The sequence below is a fragment of the Gobio gobio genome (assembly GCF_949357685.1).
Source record: "Gobio gobio genome assembly, chromosome: 8".
Classification (NCBI taxonomy): Eukaryota; Metazoa; Chordata; class Actinopteri; order Cypriniformes; family Gobionidae; genus Gobio; species Gobio gobio.
The window spans coordinates 45,300,881-45,324,005 of NC_137114.1; the positions used below are offsets into that span (position 1 = coordinate 45,300,881).

At 37.2% G+C, this 23,125-nt stretch overlaps 1 protein-coding gene across 3 annotated transcripts in view; it reads left to right on the forward strand.

Moving 5' to 3' along the window:
- Window positions 1-23,125, forward strand: part of tiam1b (TIAM Rac1 associated GEF 1b) — a 132,298-nt gene that overhangs the window by 31,400 nt on the left and 77,773 nt on the right. Inside the window, exon 1 of one of the 3 annotated variants that reach the window (XM_079822650.1) lies at window positions 3,347-3,676. The exons of the other annotated variants lie outside the window; for them this stretch is intronic. The gene's annotated coding sequence lies outside the window, so the exon portion shown is untranslated. Of the gene's footprint in view, window positions 1-3,346; window positions 3,677-23,125 lie in introns of those variants that run through there. 3 annotated transcript variants of the gene reach the window in all.

A 23,125-nucleotide genomic window follows, 5' to 3' on the forward strand; every position in this document is an offset into this window, starting at 1 on the left:
GTAGAAACCCAGTAGTATATTCAAATTATGGTACTTCCCCCCTCATATCCCTTGAGACGACAGAATTATGCATTTTATTTCTGGAAAAAATCCTCAGATCCCCACTGCCGCTCAGATCGGGCATTCATAACGGAGCGGTGCAGAGCAAAGTGAGTGTTTCAAAGTTAAGCTTCCATATGCGATCTGAAAACACTCCAGACTGGACACACGCCGAGAATGACTGCCGCGCTTACCTCAGCTCTGCTCAGCTCTTCTCTCGTGATGAATGAAATCTGACTCCTGCTGCGTCTGTGACGTGACTTTCGTTCGGCTCACTCACACTTTATTGAAAAGACACGTTCAGTTTTTAATTGTGGTGTCTATTCTCCAACTGAACGAAATTATTGTATTATTATGAAGATCAAAACAATGTTGGGGGCGGTGTCATGGTGGGCAAGTGATAACCAATAGCCGTGGCTTTGGGAGTGGCCTCGTAGGGCAGCGAAGCAAGTGCATTCTGGGAGTTGTTGTCTTTCCTCCACATGAGACAAAAATACATTTTCTGTCTTTTCTCAGTCTAGAAGGCACCAAATTCAAAAATAATTTCACATTTCTACTACATAAATGACACAGTTTAAATACACATTCATCTTCCCAGCGCTGAAGTGCCCCTTTAAGATCTCCATGTCTCTGGGATTCAACCTTATTGGGCCTTTAAAAAGAAGATACCAAAAGAAATGTTTGTTAAAAACCAAAATCTAAAAGGATATTAAGATATCTTTAGGCTAATACTTTTTGAGTTACAGGAAGAAAAAAAAGAGTTGGCATATAATGCATCAAAGATTGCTAAAGTCAACATATTTTACTAATATACCTACCAATCTCTGTGTAAAAATAAAATTATAATGCTGCCATCTTTGTAGTCTTTTTTACCCCCCTGTAATTTGGCTCCCCCTTTGTCATTTTGACCCCCTCAACAAAATAGTGGATTATCAGTCAATATACATTCATTCATCACTATTTATGTTTGTCTTTCTTCAGAAAAAATATTAACAAAATCAAAAATTTGAGCCAGGGAATTTTCTGAAATTTGGTTGACTTGACTCGGAATGAGCCTGCTTTTATTATTGTTTCCCTTCCACCCATAAGCAAGTCCAAGTTGCAAATTGTTTGAAAGGTAAAAGTTACCCAAAGTTAGGTGGAATTTTATTTAAATTAAATTTAGATATAAATTATAAAAATATATAATTTTTTTTTATTCAATGTTAATTGTTTTTTAATACATTTTTTAATAAATCTTTTTATTTAAATGTAAAATTGTAGAATATTTAAATGTTTTTTTAGAATAATTATGGAATTAAAACTTTTACATTTATTTTCATTTAATATTAATTATGCCATTATACATTTTTATTATTATTTTTTTTATTTTTTTTATAATTATCACGTGATTGTTAATGTTCATTCTCTTTTTTTTTATTATATAAATTAAATAAGTTTAATATTATTTAGTAAATAAATTACAATAAGGATGCCAACACTAAGATATAATGTGAGGTCATGATGGGTGAATATTACCAAACCTTTTTAGGGCCCGAACATCTTTGGGTCATATTAAATCAATAGAAAAAATTACTAAATTAATATTTTGCATGACACAAAGGAACCTATTTATAGATTTTTGAAATGTGACATTATTTTAATGACGGTTAAGCACATATTTCCCCCAAATTCTCATTACCATAATACAATAGAAATATAAATCTCATTATTTTAATTTGAAAGTATTATTATTTGTTTTTATTTAATGTTAACTGTTTTTAATCATTTTAATATTTTTGATTTTTAAATGTTTGTTTTTAATTAATCATGTTATTAAAACTTTTACATTTATTTTCATTTAATGTTAATTTTGCCCTTATTATTATTTTTAAATAATCATTATGATTGTTTAGTAAATAAGTTACAGACTACGCAAACTATGCAAAAGATTTCTTTCTTTCTTCCTTCTGGCTCTCTCTCTCTCTCTCTCTCTCTCTCTCTCTCTCTCTCTCTCTCTCTCTCTCTCTCTCTCTCTCTCTCTCTCTCTCTCTGTGTTTTGTTTGGTAGGAACTATCCAGCTGTGGAGTTTGTCCAGATTAGGGGTCATAACCTTGGCTGGCGTTGTTAGTCACTTTATATGCCGTCAGACTAGCCGCAATGTTGTGCTTCTTATTTTAGACAGTTTAATCACAATTGTCTAGACGAGCTGTTGCTCTTCTGAGCTGCACACAGTCCAGTTGATCTGTCTGAGGCGCTCGCTCGCCCCCTCCACAGCGCTCTGTCGCAGGGTTATATCAGTCTCTGCACCGGTCTCAATCTGGCCCCGGGCGTCTGCGCTGCTATGTATGCAAAGCAGCTCGCAGATCACATGATCAGAGTGATGGAACAGTCTCCCTTCAAACACTGTGGCCACTGCCTGGCGTCCCAGAATACCTACACAAGGTGTGTGTGTGTGTGTGTGTGTGTGTGTGTGTGTTGAAAATGAATTCGGCTAGGGTCGTCATCATTGACGTCTGTGTCTCTCTCCTCCTACAGCTCTGGTGCTATGACAACAACTCTGCTGCCTTCCCACCAATCACACCTCTATCTTCACAGAGACATAAGCATGCTGTTCTGTCCAAATATTTAAGATTTAACCTCTTCAGTCGGGTATTGTTTTGGCATATGATAGAGATCTCTCTTTTTTTTTTGTAGATGCCAACACTTGGATGTAATGTGAGGTCACGATGGGTGAATATTACAGAACCTTTTTAGGGCAAGAAACATGTCTGGGACATATTTTTGCCACAAAATCAAAAGAAAAAAGACTAAATTATATTTTGCACGACAAAATGGAACCCATTTATAGATTTATGGCATTGTGACATTATTTTAATGGCAGTTAAGCACATATTTCCCTGATGCAATAAAAATATAATTCTCATTACTTTGATGTGAAAGGAAAAATTATGTATTTTAAATATTTATGCATGATGGTAGAATTTAAATGCACTAAATAATGTTGATCAAAATAAGAAAAAATCATTGTATTTCACGATTACAGAAAAAAGACACATGATAGTAATGAGAATATGAAGATAATAGAAAATAATATCATCATGCTTTTACAATATTATAATTCATATTTTTTTTCTCTTGATTTTGTTATTAAATGCGCCCTAGCCATGTTTAATTGGTTTCTTTATTCTGCAGACTTTGTTTCAGCAGGAGAAGTTGCCCATAGGTGGGCGGAGCTCTGTGGTAAAGGTGCGAGAAGTGGGCGGGGCCAGTGTTTGTGAGAGGCGGGTTTGAATTCTTGTGTAAATGTGATGCTCTCCGCAGGGTCATACCGGAGCCGTTCAGACAGACCAAAAGGAGCAGAACCACGCACATTCCTGCTCCCGATCTCACAGTGATTCCGAGACAGAAGGAAGGGGGGAAGGGGAAGGAGGAGGTAAAGAGAGTGTGGGAGAGGGGAGGAGAAGATTGGTGAGAGAAGAGGGGGGGATCGTTGAACGGACACAGCCCCCCATCACAAGCTGTTTCAGTTCCCGTCCACTCACGTGGGAGTCAGTATGTTGTGGAGTTTGAGACGGAATGTGGACGCCGCTGCAGGAAACATGAGATTTTAGAAAGGACGTGTGTCATTGGGTCACAGGATCGCCCCCCTGGGAAGGTAAGACGTTTGTGCGGTTGTCGAGGTGTGGCGGCAGTCTTTGGGTTTGCGCTGATGCGTTTTTCAAGCAGTTTCGCAGCTTCAGAGAGTCTCAATATCTGTCGAGAGGCAGAGAAAGCAGGATTTCCCACATCTGAACAGCGCTGTCTGTACGTCTCACTTTGTCTGTCTCTGTTTGGCTTGCTCTGAACATTCAAAGAAGCTTATTGACATGGTAAACAAGGGTTTGCACCAGCAAAACATTAATAACCATTACGTGTTTACATGTTGGTTGTTATACACCGAACACACGTCTTTGACGTTTGTGGATGTGCAAAGTATGTTCACCTTTTTGTAAGTTTAGCCTTGTCTACTTTAGGTTTGTAGCTGGAATATCCCTATAGGCAAATGATTCCTGTTGGAATTTCAGACATCGTTTGTAGCCAATCCTAAAAAATGACCATAAAATCATAAAGATCCACATTACTGCCTGAGAAATTACTTATTTTTAATAAAAAAAATGGTCTTAAGACCAAGACCGGTCTCGAGTACTACAACACTAACATTTACTTACTATAGAGTTACGGTTAAGGTTTGTTTTAGGGTTAGTTCCTTGTATTTATGCATAATTTACTGTTATTACTTTAGTAAGTACATGTAGTAACGCATAACTATGTAGTCTTAAGATAAAGTGTGTCCGTTTTTTTGCAAACATATTAAGTGCAAAATATTTAACATAAAATACTCCCGTATCCAGTAATTGGGAATAACTGGAAATATCCTGTTGGACAATCTGTAGTCTTTATCAGAACTGGTATGTTATTGGAATAATGTCTTTCTTCTTGAGTTAAACCCTTGAAAGATTTGCCCTAAATTTCTTGTGATGCTCCACATGGACATTTGATCCCATTGGAAAGCTAATAGTCCTATTGTGAACTGTGTTCTTAAGATCTACTTGTTGTTATGCTGGAATCCTGTGTTGGAATTCCCATTAGGATACAGATCATGGCTGAAATTGCAGCTGGATTTGTTTGACTTGGGATATGAGTTTGCATGTGTTTGGATTTTTCTTGTTGCAAAATACATTGTGTTTTAGCACTAGTAACGTTGCTTGTCTTTATAATGCTGCTTTTCCAATCGCACGAATCTAAACTGTTGCATATCAATTGATACATCCCGGAAGAGCAAAGATTATTTAAAAGATTGTTATTGTCTTTGTCTTAAATGCTAATTGAACTGGTAGTTAATGACGGAACATCACCACGCAAACGCAGCCTTTCTGCGGGTGTCAGACGCTGTAAATAGTCGGTGCGTGCGTCGTTAGAATGACAAAGCTCCTGTGCTGCTGCTATTGTGTCGCCGTGCGAGGAAGATGATGAATTGCAAATGTGCGAGTCGGTCAGAGTCAAGGAGAATCCCCTCTGAGCATGTCCTGGTGTGAAGGACTTTAGACGGGCTGAATTCATTCTCTGTGAATGGCCTGAGAAAAGGAAAGGCAGAAAGACAGGAGGAATCTCTCATCTGCTGGTATACAGATGGAAATGAATCAGCCATCCGCAGTCAGGCGGGACAGGAGGTCAGCGCTGGTGGACGCAGCTGGGAAGTCTTGCATCATACCGGGAACACATATGGAGCGTGAGTTTGTGTGAATATTATACAAAATATTCATGAGCAAACAAGGGCCAAAGTGAGCTCGATTTTTAACAGGTGGAGACAAAACGGCCCTTTGAGACAATTCTTGTTGTCAGACATTTCATATAGTGTAGACCGGGGCTAGCTGTCACATTTTTAACTCTAGTTTTTAGGTTTATTTTTGAAAGTCACTTCTTTTTGCATTCTTCAAAAGAAAAAGTTCCATATAGAACTTTAAAGAGGCACTTTATATATAGAACATTTCAGGGGTCCCCATCATTTTAGTTGATTAGTTTTAGTTGATTAAATTTATTTTGATTACATATTTTTTTTAATGAAACTGCTTGACATAAAAAGTGAGTCAAGAACCCTAGGGTTCTATATAGGGTTTACACCTGGTATTAAAGGCACAATATGTCATTTTCGCCGCTAGAGGTCGACTATTTAAAAAAAAGGTGTAGCTTGATGACGCCTTGTTTTCGCGGAATCATGGGAGTTGTTGTCTTCACCCCTACAGCTGGTGGAAAAGAAATCATATTCATGGATGAGCTAATGTATCAAAGATTTATTACGTTACTGTAGTGTGAAGCAGGGTGGAGCGTAACGAGGCCGCTGGGGCGATCGCTAATGAGAGACGAGCGACACACGGCTCGAGAGCAGCAGAGCTTTTATTATGTCGCAGTCGCCGCTTCGGCTTCTTCCAGTCATGTGTATGTGGGGTAATGCAGTGCTGTTTTATCATAATACATACATTTGAGTGTGTTGAAAGTTATGTTATAATGCTACTCTGTGCGTTCACTCTGCGGCTACTATGAGACACGTGTTCACACTTAAAATTGCTTTTTTCTCTGGATTTTAACATTCTTGAGAACATTTGGGATAATGTAAGTACACAAGTCAACAACATACAGTATATAACACTGTTCTAGTGGTTTTTATATATTTTAATATACACATCTTAGATATTGTACCTTTAAGAAGCAATTTCATCAATCCGATTTTAAGTGGATAAGGCTAAATACAGGTGTAAACGGGCTCTAAAACGTTTTGAGCTTGTCCACTTTCCACTACTTCCTGAGGTAGTCAAAAACGCATTCGACCGGATTGCTTTTATAGTGTAGACACTCATGTAGACGCATGTGTGTGACAATAGATCGTCTACTCTCTGTCTACTGACCTAATGTGTAAAGATTATGGGAAGCACACTAGCCAGATGGGATTTAAACTTTAGTTGGCTGAAGACCAGGGGCGTAGCCCTGACGGGCACAGGCCCGCCCACTTTGATGACTAGGCCCCCCCAGTTTATTATACAAATATAATAATATTTATTTATTTTGCATAATGCTTGATGAGTTTGATTGACAGCTGTGTTAGGCTCACGCCTGTGAGTTCATGACATGTGTATACCTATTCACTTAGCCTATAATTTGCAGTTGTGTGATAGATAAACAGCAGCGATGCATAATTCTATAAAAAGGACTTTTAAAAACTTGCATTAACCCGGGACAGAACCCATCCATCAGCCCACAAGTAACGGTAAGACTTTTCAATTCCAAGCGCAGGTTCATTCTGTAAAGCCAGGAAGACGCCATCAGTGTCTGTCAGTTGTGATAGTGTAGGGGTTATGCTGCGTTCACACCAAGCGTGAATAGAGCGTCAAAATCACGTCTACCGCGTCTAGTTGGACGCTTGAACATTTTAAATCCATTATAAATAATATAAATTGAGCGTTTGAAGTGAAATAGAAGCGCGTTCAAGGTGCTCCAGGAGAAATATGTCATAAAACACTGCTCTGCCTCTTTTCATTTTCATAAAAAATATATATTAAACATTAATAGCCACACAAATGTGGTCCAGGCAACTCCTACATTATCTTCACTGCATGTATATTTAAATATCCTTAAAAAATAAAGTTATGAAACTTCTCTTTGCCCTCAGTCAAAACGATTAGGCAGACAACAAATTGATTCATGACACCAAAGATCGGTCGTTAGATCCACACAAGACGAACCACTACAGGACATCAGAGCCAGCGGCAAACGTCAGAAGGACTAGCCGAGGAAAGGCTGCTCTCGCTGGGGTTAATGAGCGCTGAGCGCCCGGTGATCGTCTGGATCTCACAACTCCAAAAACACAAGATTCTTTTTTTAAATAGGCGCTCTCTTTATAAATAAACCACAGATTTGAGTTTTAAACAACTACATTCTCACCTGAAAAAGTCTTAAAACTACATTTTGTAACACAATAGTAGTATTTTTAAATTATGCGGGGTTTCTCATCACGTCACTTTACCACGTTACAGCAGCAAGCAGGCTCCTGATTGGTTAACGCGGCGCGAATTGACGCCGAAGTTCAGATTTTTCAACTCGGGCATCAGGCGCGAGTTCGCTTCAAACGCGTGAATGCACAAAAAGCACCACTTGCGCATAACACGCGTATCGCACAAGACGCTCAATTCGCGTCCAATTCACGTCATTCACGTCGCGTCCATCGTGCCACGCAAAACGTGTCTATCGTGCCGCAGGACCTCCAGACGCGCGTCAACGCGCCTTTCCATTGACTTAACATGGAAATCACTCGTGTCAGATGCTCTATTCGCTTTGCGTGGCACGAAGTTTTGATGCAATTCGACCTGAGATTCAAAACCGGCTTTTGCCGAACTCGCTGTACTTCCTTTTCCCATCACATATCAGATCGGAAAGGTGTTTATTTTTAATTAAAATTGAAGAAACTTTTCGAAAAGTGGAAATAAAGTGTCTAACGTTTGTTGTAACCGCTGCTTACATTTTGTATGTGGACAGGTAGTAGCTACAGTTTTGGTTTATGTTGACAGTGACAAGTGTGAAAGTGCCCGCTCACTTTTGCCCAGGGCCGACCAAAAATAAAATTCTGCCTACCCCACGTCTGAAGAACCAAGTTTGTTTTAAAGACGAAAAACAGTTTGGTGTCGTCTTGTGGCTGTCAAGGCAAAAACGAAAGCTGTTGCTCTCCGTATGCTTTTCCGTCGTCTCCAGGCGCGCTCATATGTAAAACGTGAACTTATTTCCTCTATTAGATCGAAAGATCTGAAAAAGCCCACCCATAGACCCTCCCCTTGAAGAAATCAGGACAGAAGTGGTTGAAAGTGGACAAAAGAGATGGATTCAAACACCAAAAATTCTCCCTCGTTTACTTGTGATCCGATCCACCAAAACGCATCTTAGGAGTAAACGGGGCCTTTGTGACAACATGCCCCAATAGCAGGACATCTTGGCACGATGGGAACTTGCTATAATTTATTATACATCATGATATAAGCTACTTTTGTTTTGATTGATGATTGATAATTGCATAGATTTAATTGTATATTTAACTGTGTAATTGTCCAAGTTGATTCAATTGAGTTATCAATACATGGAAATATGCCTTTCTAAAGGTAAAAAGGCCTCCTCAAAATCAGTTTCTGGGGCAAGTATTTCTGAATAAAAGCAGAAGTATTAATACCTAATACCTTGTTTTGACCGGAGTGCAGTTCTGTTTCCATAATCTCCAACAATCGAGTCAACAAAGGTTTAATTGTTATTTAGTTGCGCACGAGTGGAGAACTGAACAGGTTTAATCTCGACTCGAGGTTTTTCTTCCCTGGAAAGTAATTGATTGAAATAGTTTCCCCATCTTTACTTGAGGGACACACTGACTTTGATAATTAAAAATGAGGCTAGAACGTGATTTTCATAAATACAGATCACTTTCATTGTGCTCTGATGTGGTCATTGCCGCCGGGTTGCGTTTCCTGTACTCGGGGTTGTTAATTAACTCTCCAGGATTGGTTTTGGGGGATAGAGGGATTCAGACCATCATAAGCACGAGATAGTATCTCATCCTGCACTTACGCATTGTTTTCCAAACAGATCCCTAAGAGTTTTATGACTTACAGCCCATGCGAGGAATTCTTCCTTGTCAACAGGACTGAGTGATGTGTGATTGTATGGCGAGTGATAGTAGTGTTTAGACACGGGGAATCCCTTTTATCCCTGTGCGTCTCAACTTACATGTCAAGACGCTCTCTTCTAGTTCTCTTCCAGGACCTGGTTATGTGCTTTTTGGGAAGCATCCTAATCTAAATCAACATGTGCTGCTCAAAGACTTGACTACAGTTTATTCAAGGGCTGTTGATTTAACGTGTTCATTTAATAACGCATTCAAATTATTAACTCAAGTGTCGTGAAGCCAATAGAATGCAGTCAGAATGTCCCTAAAATGGAAGATATTGGGGCAAAAACGCTTATTGTCTCATGTTTATATCATGTGATATATAGTTATCACAATATCACACGAGGGCTGTTTTTGTTCCGAATAGCACAAGTGCAAAGGTGATTCTGATTTTATACAACAGTTCAATAAAGTTAATAATGTGTTATTTTAGACACAATATTGTCTGGTTTTGCTCAATTTTGTCAACAAAACTATTACCTGGTTATAAGCCAGAGCATAGTCCCGGCGCAACAGCTGTGTTTCTGAATGAATCCGCGGTTTTAACAATCAATTGTTGGTAATTTGTCAGCCGAATTTGATGTACGACAATACATTTTCTCATTTTAATACAAAAGTTTATAAAATTACTAAATTAAATTTTGAATAAACCAGGGCTGTCAAGCGAACTAATTACTTAGAAACTAATTAATGAACTTTTTATACCTTTACTAGAGACTTGACTACAATTTATTCCAATAGTGTTTATTATTTTATTATTTATAATTTTATTTAAAACATTTTATACATAAATGTATTGTTTTTGTTATAAATAGAAATATTTGTTATAAATAGAAATACACATTTTTTTGTAGCTACACTACTTGATTACATTTTATTTTGATAAATTATTTTTTAAAGGTCCCGTTTTTCGTGTTTTTTTGAAGCTTTGATTGTGTTTACAGTGTGCAATATAACATGTGTTGATGTTTCATGTGTAAAAAAACAGTATTTTTCACACAATTTACTTATCTGTATACCGCTGTTTTCACTGTCCTCAAAACGGCCTGAGAATTTCCTTGTTCTATGAAGTCCCTCCTTCAGAAACACGTAACGAGTTCTGATTGTGCCAGCGGTTCCCGTGTTGTGATTGGACAGCAGCTTAGGGCACGTTACCCGGGAAGGTCACGCCTCTTACCATAACGGGGAGATGAACGCGCTCAAACTACAGCCCCTGAAGGCCAAACAAAGGTGATTTGACTCCAGGATGAAAATAACAGCGTCTGAACGACATGGCGACAAACACAACCGAACGCAACACTTCCTCTTCTCCACGAGGGAGCAACAAGACCACGCCCCCTTTTCCGTGTATTCTTGTGGGCGGAGGTTAGTCAACAAACGGTTCTACTGACGTCATTAAAGCAGGAAGTACCAGGATGTAGTCCAGACCGGCCGTTCGCTGTAGGCTTTGAAAGGGAACTTCTGTTAAATGAAATATCTCGCTTGGCATTGAACTTTGAGCTTTATAATTTTACATGTATTATTTATGCTCTAACAGCAACATTACACACTAACTAAAGTTTGAAAAATGGGATCACGAAGAACAGGACCTTTAAATCATTTTATTTATTTTTTATACTTGCTTTTATAAATATGTATATATTTTTGCTATAAATACAAATATGAAATGAATTTATTACACTCTAAAAAATGCTGGGTTAAAAACAGCCCAAATTGGGTTGAAAATGGGCAAACCCGGCGTTTGGGTTGTTTTCACCCAGCGTTTGGGTTGTTTTCACCCAGCGTTTGGGTTGTTTTAACCAAGCGTTTGAGTTGTTTTCACCCGGCGTTTGGGTTGTTTTAACCAAGCGTTTGAGTTGTTTTCACCCAGCGTTTGGGTTGTTTTAACCAAGCGTTTGAGTTGTTTTCACCCAGCGTTTGGGTTGTTTTCACCCAGCGTTTGGGTTGTTTTAACCAAGCGTTTGAGTTGTTTTCACCCAGCGTTTGGGTTGTTTTCACCCAGCGTTTGGGTTGTTTTAACCAAGCGTTTGGGTTGTTTTCACCCAGCATTTGGGTTGTTTTCAACCACACTCTAAAAAATACCGGGTTAAAAATAACCCAAGTTGGGTTGAAAATGGACTAACCCAGCAATTGGGTTGTTTTAACCCAGCGGTTGGGTCAAATGTTTGCTTAAAACAACCCAATTGCTGGGTTAGTCCATTTTCAACCCAACTTGGGTTATTTTTAACCCAGCATTTTTTAGAGTGCAGCGTTTGGGTTGTTTTCACCCAGTGTTTGGGTTGTTTTCACCCAGCGTTTGGGTTGTTTTAACCAAGCGTTTGGGTTGTGTTCACTCAGCGTTTAGGTTGTTTTCACCCAGCATTTGGGTTGTTTTCACCCAGTGTTTGGGTTGTTTTCACCCAGTGTTTGGGTTGTTTTCACCCAGCGTTTGGGTTGTTTTAACCAAGCGTTTGGGTTGTTTTCACCCAGTGTTTGGGTTGTTTTCACCCAGCATTTGGGTTGTTTTAAGCAAACATTTAACCCAACCGCTGGGTTAAAACAACCCAATTGCTGGGTTTGTCCATTTTCAACCCAACTTGGGCTGTTTTTAACCCAGCATTTTTTAGAGTGTAGTCACAATTTCTAATAGTTTACAACACTAGAGAATTTGTATTTACTGAATAAATATGTGTATATTTATAAATTCATTTTTATTTGAATACAGAAATATGAAATTAATATATTATTGAACTTTTCTGTCAATACTTTACAGTACAGAATGAAATCATTATTTATAGTTGACATTTCTCGTACTTCGTATGCCATAGCGGATGATTTTGTTGTCTTTGCGGCGCATGAGATTGCCTTCTCAAAGGATGATGATGTGGCTATATCTGTCATTTTGATGATGCTTTAAAGATACGGTCGTGGTTTAGGTTTTGTCTCACTAACTTCCTGTTCCTCCTAATGTGGCCTATAATTCCGTTTACCCAGAATACAGCATTCATACCTGTTCCGCCCTCTGTTTTGATGAGTGATTTAATGGAAGGGTTATTATCTCTGCCGTTGAAGGCAGCTGTTTTAAAGTGGTCGTCTATGATGTCTAACCCCAAGACCGGTGGTTTAGGTAGACAGGCTTGTGCACACGGTTCGTTCTTGATCTTCCAGCTCGGAGAGAGAGAGAGGAACAGGGGGCGTTATTGTACCGGAGTCGGCTGGAAATTAAAGGCCTGTGATCGGAGCTCGGAGCGAGTAAACTCATTTCAACGCGGCTTTGTGTAGTCATGTGTGTCTGAATCCGGTCTCGTTACGCTCGGCTGCACGGCACAGGGAAGAGGGGCGGAGAGGAGACCCCAGGGTTCAGAGGAGGCTTCCACATAGGGGAAAAACTGAGATAATGTGAAGGAGAGATTTTCTGGAAGCTGGATTTTGTTAATCTGTTCTCGGCGTATCACACAGGGGCTCAGGTAATCAGAGGAACACATGCCGTCGCGTGAAACTATTTCTCTGAGCTGAAAAAGTTTCTTAGTTTGTCCCTGAATGCATAAGAAAGTTTTGTTGGTTTGGATTTAGTGTTGGTTTTCCTTATGAGATTGTGATAGAAGGAAATGGCCGTAAACACCATCCATCGTGTTTTTAATTTGCACAGTTTCCTGAGGCAAGCTCTTCCGTGGGCTCTTCTAGAGCAAACCGTGCTATTGTGAAGCCTTGTTTATGCTTGACACGTTCAGTTGGGTGTGAACCAGTGCAGACGTGCGCGTATCACGCGCTCCAGAGGTGTTTATACTTCACACGCTCTCCAGAAACAACAGGTGGCAGTGCAGGAAACATCGTCTGAACCAACGGAAACAGCAGTGGCGGGTAGTCACGTGACTTTTGCCAGGCACATATTCGTATACACTCTCAGAAACAAATGTGCAAAAATTGTACCTTTAGGGGTACATAGAGACAGAGCGACACGCGTCATAATCTGAAGACCACGCCCACTGGGGGGGAAAACAATCAAACCGTCTCCATTGACTTTGCATTGCGGGAGGCTGCGTCCTTGTCATTTCGGACTTATTACAAAAAACTGAACAATGTATAAAAGCTGATATGTGACAAAGTGAACTGCAAACAAGCTAAACAAAACCCAGAGGCAAAAACCCAGATGTTTTTATAAGCTGTTGACCCAAAAAACGAGCGTTTTAGGACAAAAAAAGTGGATTCAGGCCATTGAGAGCGCTACAGGTCATATTACACTGATAACTACGGCGACTAGAGGGGAATGTAATCAACGACAGGAAATATTATATATAAAACGGACATTTGGATATTTGACTTAACATTGACAAAATGTTTACTGCACACATACACATACTGAGACATACTGAGTGTCAGGATCCCAAAATTTACCCATTCTTCCTGCTGAAGCGTCACTTCGTATTGCCTGTATCCACTTTTATCTTCTTAAACGCTCGTTTTTTTGGGTCGACAGCTTATAAAAAACGTATTTCTGTGTTTTTTTGCTTGTTTGCTGTACACCTTGTCACATAGCCGCTTTTAGACATTGTTCTGTTTTTTGTTATAAGTCCGAAATGACAATGAGGCAGCCTCCCAGTTGGATTGTTTCCCCCCCCGGTGTGGGCGTGGCCTAAATACGCTCTGTCTCTATAGGGCCCTATGATATCCGTAAAAAATTTTCCCAAATTCCGTTTTATTTTTTCCCAAATTCCGTTTTTTCCGTTTAAATTTTTGCTATTTCCTTTTTTTCCGTTTTAATTTTTGGGAATTCAGTTTTTTTTACCCTTAACTGTTATTTTAGTCGTAAAAAGAGTATGTTTTTAAAGTTAATATAATAGAACATAAAACATAAAATAGGAATGACCTTAAATTTATTGAGGTAACAAACATCACATTTACTTTTCAGGACAAATACTGCAACATAACACTGCACTCTAAGCACTTCAAGTCACAACTAGATATTAGTGCTGTGAATTGATAATAATAAAAAAAAACTAATTAATCGCATTTTTTCTGTAATTAATCATGATTAATTGCAATTAAAAACATTGGAGTTTTTAATATTTTGATATTGTAATAATTTCAGTTACTCTCCAAATTAATTTAGAAACAACTTAAAGACAGCATATTTTAAATGTGTGTTGTAATGGCATCTTTTTATGAATGAAGGCCAGTATCACTGATATTAATGTCTATATGAAACATTGATGACGTTACATTACATTATAACTGAAAGCTACCAATTTTAACATTTATTAGGCTTTAAAAAATAACTTTTAATTTAATTAAAACAATCTTTACATAAACCCATTATAATAAATGTTATATTTACCTGTGGCCTTCCCTGTCAGATGGAGTCTACACAGAAATTGAATAAAGTTATCAACACCTTTCTTAACTGCATAAATAATAAGTGAAATATAGATGAATCATCATTAAAGCTACAATCTTCTGTTCCCGTTGTTCTTTGAACATTAATGACAGGCATCATCAGTGCTACTGTCACTTTAAGATCTACCTCTGCCGAACATGATGTGGATAAGACACGCTGATCCGCGCATCTCATTTTCTCTCAAGTTCATTTAAGACATTATTTTCCATACATTAAAGTGCATTAAAAACAAGACAAAATACAGCAAGCACTCCCCGCGAGGGTACTGAGGGCTTAGCGTTGAGTTTCTTAACTTTTTCGCAGACGAAAGCAGAGCCGTTGTGAGCCGCTTCGCCAGACTTTCATTGTTTTGAAGGCGGAGCTGAAATGACGGGAGGGGTTGTGTTGCCCAGATTTGCTTTCCCCGGTCTGCATTTTTCCCAGACATACGTTCTACTCCCACACAAAACCGCATTTCATTCCAAATATGTAAAATTCCAGGAAATTCCGTGTTAACAATAGATTCCGCGTTAATATGCCAATTCCGCGATTCCGTCCGCGATTCGGTGATCGCGGAAATCATAGGGCCCTAGGTACAACAGCTTGTCACTGGCGCAGTACCCTTACAAGGACATCTTTGTACCTTTTTTACACCTAAAAGGTTCATACCCAGTAGGGCTGCACGATTAATCGAAATCGAATATGAAAGTGCAAAGGCTGCGATTTTAATGAAATAAATAAATGCCCAGCGTGTCAGTGAAGAGCGGCTCTGTGATCAGTAAACGCTGCTCCGTCTGAAAGACTGCGAGTTTGAGTCGCTTATTATAACGTGCGCTTGAAAAAGCAACACGCGTCAAACATCTTCCCAAACTAGTAATGTGAAGTGTTCATAAACCTGCTGTCCAACAAAATACAACGTTCAATAACCGGTTTTAACTGACTTCATATCATCAGTCGAGCTGATGTGGCTTCTTATCACAGCATGTCAATCAGCACTGCATACTTTATTATTATGAAAATACCCGAGAAGGCTTGAAGAACTCAAATACACCATATCTTGTCGCAGAATTATTATCTTCATGTTTAATCAGTCAAAGCGTTTCTATCTTCGTTTACAGAGGATAGAAGCTACAGAACGAGCTTCACATCAGGGATTTCCTGAAGACGAACGATTACTTCTCTGAGGTTTATGTGTGGAGTTTCTGCTCGAGGGCGCCCTCTGCTTCCAGTATGAATGAAACTTTTGGGTAGAAAAGAAGAAAAATAATACTTCTAAATCACAGATAAAAAGCACAGGTTTTTATAATAATACTTTTAACTTTTAAGAACTTTCTAATGATTTTTAGTCATAGTCTGTCTGCATACTAACAGGTAACCCATCTTTTTTTTTTGTAAAATAAGTTTTCTGTAAAATATAAATATTAGTATTATTATACTGTTATATTTATTCTTAAATGCTCCGCCGCACCACCGTCTGTATTCAACTTACGCTAAAAGTGTAATGCCTCTCGCGGTTCAAAAAGCTTACGCTACGTCTGACGTCATCGTTGCACCAGTTACACTTTTAACGTAAGTTGAATACGGACGGCGGTGTGGCGGAAGCTAGATATTTTTAAATGAAATGTTTTTAAGTGAAATTGTTGACATTTATTGTGATAAACGAGTCGATAGATTAATCGATTAATCGGTAAATTAGTCGATAGATTAATCGATATAAAAATAGTCGTTAGTGGTAGCCCTACATACACTGTTTGTTCGTTGGCCAGAGGAGAACTGGCACCTCTTTATTTTTGGCAGACTTTATTTTTCTCCATTAGGTCACCTGATGGAGTTTTGGTTCCTTGCCACTGCCGCTTTTGGCTTGGCTTGCTCAGTTGGGGTCAAATATTCAAATACATATTAAACTAAATTACTGATCTGCCCACATTGTCACTATAATAAAAGAATGTAATATACATCTAGAATGACTTGAGTTTGAGTAAATCATGGGGTTATTTTCAGTTTTGGGTGAACTGTCCCTTTAAGGTACATATTGCTACTCTAATGTGGTACTAATATGCACATTTTAAGGGTGAAAAGAGTACAAAGATGTCCTTTTAAAGGTACTGCCCCAGTGACACATTTGTACACATTTTTTCTGAGAGCGTCTATGGATACATATTGAATTAAAGTAGGTTGACCCATGTGCTTCTAAGTACATTTACTCCACCATCTATCTCAGTCTGCTGGAACTTTGTCAAGACTGAAGAAAGCTACTTTACTACTATGGTAATATAGTGCCGTGCCATTAGACCTATAGAGATTTAGCCTAGCAGTTTCCCTCCCGCTTTTGTTTGTTTGGTCTCTGACCGTCAGAAACATCACAGTGGCCCATTTCGTGTGTAAACATGTAGCACAGAGCCGTTTAAGCTTTTACAGTAATTATTGTTAATGCTAACAGACACAAAGTGTTGTTTTCACATGAGGATTGTCTTAAAGGTCAATCACGTGACCTCATTTCTCTTTGTGCAAGTGAAAAGCGTGGAAATGGTTGGTTAAACCGTGTGGATTTTAGGGCTTGTGTGCTAAAGAAGCAGGGTTAGTATAGCTAACTAAAACTTAAAATAAATGCTTTGTTACTTAAAATAAATGTTAACTGAAATAAAAAAAATGGTAACACTTTAAAATAAGGTTTAATTTGTTAACATTAGTTAATGTATCAACTATCACTAACTAATGAGCAATACATGTGTTATTGTATTTATTCATCTTAATATTAGTTAATAAAAATCCAGATGTTCATTGTTTGTTCATGATAGTTCACAATACATTTACCAATGTTAACAAATACAACTTTTGATTTTAATATGTGTAGAAGTGCAGTTCATTTTAACTAATGAAACCTTATTGTAGTTACAAATAAAATATTAAAAAAGCAACATTTATCATTTTCATTTAGTTTAACTTGAAAAAAACTGAAATAAAAATAAATAAAAGCTATACAGACATTTTACAAGCAATAACTACATTCTGAATAATGTTGTAGCAAACATTTAACCCAACCGCTGGGTTAAAATGACCCATTCACTGGGTTAAAACAACCCAATTGCTGGGTTAAAACAACCCATACACTGGGTTAAAACAACCCAATTGCTGGGTTAGTCTATTTTCAACCCAACTTGGGTTGTTTTTAACCCAGCATTTTTTAGAGTGTAATAAAAGCGATAAAAATAGACAACACAATTACTAAAACTTTAAATTGAAAATAATACAAAAATAAAAACATTTAAAGCACAAATAAAATTCTAAATATTAAAATATATATATAATATAATAGTAACACTGTTTTTGTAAATATTTGTTTTTATAAGTGATGATGGGAACCATAAAATATCAACATTATAACATTTTAGATTTGCTTTATCTGGTTATTTAGGAGTATTTTTTAGGTGTCACTACAAAATAAAGCAGTTCCTTTGCGAATAAAGCAAAAAAAAAAAGTGTTTGCAAGTAAGCAAAGATAAACTCTAAAAAAATGCTGGGTTAAAAACAACCCAAGTTGGGTTGAAAACCCAGTGAATGGGTTGTTTTAACCCAGCATTTTTTAGAGTGTAGTGTCCCAGCTAACAAAAATATATTCTAAGACCGTTTTGCTTTCGTTCTCATTAAGTTATGAAAACGTTATTATAAAAAAAAAAATTTCTTGGCATGAACGCTAAAGAAACATTACATTTTATAATTGTGCAAAGATTATGGCTGGGATGTCCAATCCTGCTACTGGAGGGCCACTGTCCTGCAAAGTTCAGCTCCAATCCTAATTAAACACGCCTAAACCAGCTCATCAATGTCTTACTAGGCTTGCTAGAAACTTCCAGGCAGGCGCGTTGAGGCAAGTTGGAGCTAAACTCTGCAGGACAGCGGCCCTCCAGGACCGAGTTTGGACATTATGGGAATATTACTTTTGAAGGTTCTCTGAACTTTCCGAAATAAGTACACTCTAAAAAATGCTGGGTTAAAAATAACCCAAGTTGGGTTGAAAATGGACTAACCCAGCAATTGGGTTGTTTTAATCCAGCGGTTAGGTTAAATGTTTGCTTAAAACAACCCAATTGCTGGGTTAGTCCATTTTCAACCCAACTTGGGTTATTTTTAACCCAGCATTTTTTAGAGTGCAGCGTTTGGGTTGTTTTAACCCAGCGTTTGGGTTGTTTTAACCAAGCGTTTGGGTTGTGTTCACTCAGCGTTTAGGTTGTTTTCACCCAGCATTTGGGTTGTTTTCACCCAGTGTTTGGGTTGTTTTAACCAAGCGTTTAGGTTGTTTTCACCCAGTGTTTGGGTTGTTTTCACCCAGTGTTTGGGTTGTTTTCACCCAGTGTTTGGGTTGTTTTCACCCAGTGTTTGGGTTGTTTTCACCCAGCATTTGGGTTGTTTTAAGCAAACATTTAACCCAACCGCTGGGTTAAAACAACCCAATTGCTGGGTTTGTCCATTTTCAACCCAACTTGGGCTGTTTTTAACCCAGCATTTTTTAGAGTGTAGTCACAATTTCTAATAGTTTACAACACTAGAGAATTTGTATTTACTGAATAAATATGTGTATATTTATAAATTCATTTTTATTTGAATACAGAAATATGAAATTAATATATTATTGAACTTTTCTGTCAATACTTTACAGTACAGAATGAATTATGGGATGGGTTAGTTGTTTGGGTGAGTAGAATAAGTTGACTTGTAGTTGCAAAGTTACACTCTAAAAAATGCTGGGTTAAAAATAACCCAAGTTGGGTTGAAAATGGACTAACCCAGCAATTGGGTTGTTTTAATCCAGCGGTTAGGTTAAATGTTTGCTTAAAACAACCCAATTGCTGGGTTAGTCCATTTTCAACCCAACTTGGGTTATTTTTAACCCAACATTTTTTAGAGAGTAGTAACGTCTCATGAACCATGTATAGATAATGCTAATGTTCTAACATTTTTAAACACCAGATAACTTCAAACGAACATTCTATGTTACTGAAAGAATGTTTGTTCAGAACTTTGGGAGAAAGAACCTCGCCTGAACGTTCTGGAATTCCTTCTTTCAGGCTTGTTGTCGGGGGTCTCAGGTATGACCTCCCATCCCCCATCCGTACAGCCCTTCCACCTATTGAAGCACGGGGGCAGGGATCATCACCAAATGTCCCTGAGGAGGTGCTGGGGCATGCCTGCACCTCCTATCAGCACGTCGTTCACAGGCTTCAAAGCCGCTAGATTAGGGCAGGATGCTGCGTTTGCTCCTACCCAGCGGAACTCAGGAAATACGGGGGCAATTCTGGGGCCATCAAAAGATACTGAAATATACGACCAGTTAATGTGGTTATGCATAAATTAGTGTGGAATTAGCACTTTAAAGGTGCACTGTGTAACTTTTCCGTCCACTAGAGGTCGCCTATTCAAAACAAAGGTTTGCCAAACGGCAAGTTTGAGTGCAGAATCTTGGGACGTGTGGTCTTCACCTCACAGCCGGTGGAAAAGAATCGGGATAGGACTCGGGCAGAAATCATGTTCATGGATGTGATTATTAACGTTACTGTAATACAGAAGCAGGAGCGATTGTTAATAAGAAGAGCGCAACACAAGCCTCGCGAGCAGCGGGATCTTTATTATGGCATAGTCGCCAGCGGGACTTTTATTATGCCACAGTCGCCATTTCCGCATTACTCTGTGTGTTCGCTTGGCGGCTGCTATGACACTTGTTCACACTGCAGTGAGAGTAAAACGTTTCTGCAAAATAAAACCGGAAACCGAAGGGAACGCATAGATGACGCCATCGACAGGCGACTCCCTCACACGTCCCGGTTCCTTGGTTAAAATAGCAATTTCTCGCGATTTACAAATAGTTGGAAACATTTGGGATATTGTAAGTACTCAACCAAATATATAACAATGGCCTAGTGGTTTTTGGGATATTTTACTGCATTTTTTTTACATAGTGCACCTTTAATATAATGTTAATTATTATTTTGCTACTGCTTTTAGTTTAAATTAATGTCATTTATGTTTTTAACGTTTCTCAACCAGTGGTGTGCGTTTGGAGTGGGACTATATATCTCCTTATGGAGTCAGTGCTATTTTAGTATTATTATATACTATTATAGTATTTATAATAATTATTTAGAATTAGCTTTTGTTTTCATATTTTAGTTTTGATTTTGTCATTTTTATTATTGTTTTCATTAATTAGCTTTTTATTTGTAATTAATTGAAAAATAAATAATAAATTAAATAAATAAAACAAATTAAATTAATTAAACATTAATTTCAGTTGAATTTTTATTTAAGTTTTAGTCATTGTAACCTATTTATTTTGTTTTTTCAATATATATATATATATATATATATATATATATATATATATATATATATATATATATATATATATATATATATATATATATATATATATATATATATATATATATATATATTTAATTTTATACTTAATTATAATAAAGTAATTAGTAAAGTAAAGTAATTAGTAATTGTAATTTATTAATTTTGTTAGTTTTTGTATCATATATATATATATTTAATTTTATACTTATTTTAATTTGAGTTTTAGTAATTGTCATTTATAAATTTTGTTAGTTTTGTATCATATAAATATATATATTTAATTTTATACTTATTTTTATTTGAGTTTTAGTAATTGTAATTTATAAATTTTGTTAGTTTTGTATCATATATATATATATATATATATATATATATATATATATATATATATATATATATATATATATATATATATATATTTTTTTTTTTTTTTTTAATTTTATACTTATTTTTCTTTGAGTTTTAGTAATTGTAATTTATAAATTTTGTTAGTTTTGTATCATATATATATATATATATATATATATATATATATATATATATATATATATATATATATATATATATATATATTTAATTTTATACTTATTTTTCTTTGAGTTTTAGTAATTGTAATGTATTAATTGTTTTCGTTTTTGTATCATATATATATATATATATATATATATATATATATATGAAATGCTGTTACAGTATTTTTAAAACAACATGGATATCACTCTTTATGCAATTTTTTGATACAAACAACTAATTAATTCAAGGTTTGTACAGCAGTATTATGGTTCTTTTTCTGCGTAATATCTCCTATATTTTTCAATTTTTTTCATTTGCAGTTTGTTGATTGTGAGCAGAAGCGCCACAGCCCTTATTGCTAGAACAGAAAGAACTAATATGGTTGTCTCTCAGGTTTTCTGTGTGTCTGGATATCGACCTGTCACTCGAGGGGATCCTCTGATAGACCTGTCAATCATTCATCACAACACAGTGACCTCCCTGCACAGTTTTGCCAGAGGCACATACTTTAAAACCGTGAAATGTTCTTATATTTCTGAACCTCATTGCACTGGCTGCGTGTGTTATGTTGCATTCAGTGTCTCTTTCAGGCAGATGGTAAATCTGTGCTGTTTTCATTATCGCTGCAATGCCCCTCTCGGCGTTTCTCAATTAAACGTTTCTACGGCTTCTAAACTAATTCAGCAAGTGAAACAGACACAGAAACAGCATTACAGCTGATGAAGAGTGACAGAAAATTACAGAAACGCCCAAAATGTTTGATGCAAAATAGCAGCTAAAGACATAGAAACTTTCTTGATGACTTCCGTACACAGCTCTGCAACCCCCCCCCCCCACCGACCCACCCGTGGGTCCAATATTGCCACATCATAATAATTTTATAAAATCTATAAGTGGTGCAGCACAAAAGTAGACGTATATGGTATTGTTTGAAAGATTAGAACCTCAGCTTTCTTGATAACCCAATCACTTTTGCATTTATGTTACATAGAAAAAGGTCTGAATTTGACTCCCCGCAATGACAGATGAGAAAATCATATGAATAATATTAAATTTCATATTTATATCACACAAACTCACCAAGAAATGAGAAATGAAAACAGGTCGCACTTTCGGGTGCATATGCGACCAGAATGGGCTCAATTTCGAGCCTTGTATATATACAATTATTACTTTATCATTATAATAGGCTACATCATTTATATCACAAAACTGTTTTGCGCTAATTCGGTCACAACACAGCAGACGGCAGAAAGCAAACATTAACCATGAGTGCGATAATGCAAAACATTACTGAGGGAAAACTTCCAGTTTCAAATGATGCAGGAAAAGCTGCACTCTGGAAGAATGATGATCAACTTTTTTGAAACGTTTTGAAGTTTAAAGTTTGACTTCCAGAGAAATGTGTGACTGTTAGACCTGTTCAACCACAGCAAAGTTACGTAATTGGTGTTTACCGTTGCAAGCAATCTTTAAATACAACATATTGCGAAAATGGTATTTGCTGTTAGAAACGGACCTCGGGTTCGGGTCAGGTTTGGGCTTAACATGTAAATGTAATGGTCGGGTTAAATGATCTCGGGTACGGGCCGGGTTCGGGCTTCAGTTTAACCCTCAAGCCCCCCTTGCATAACAGACGTGGA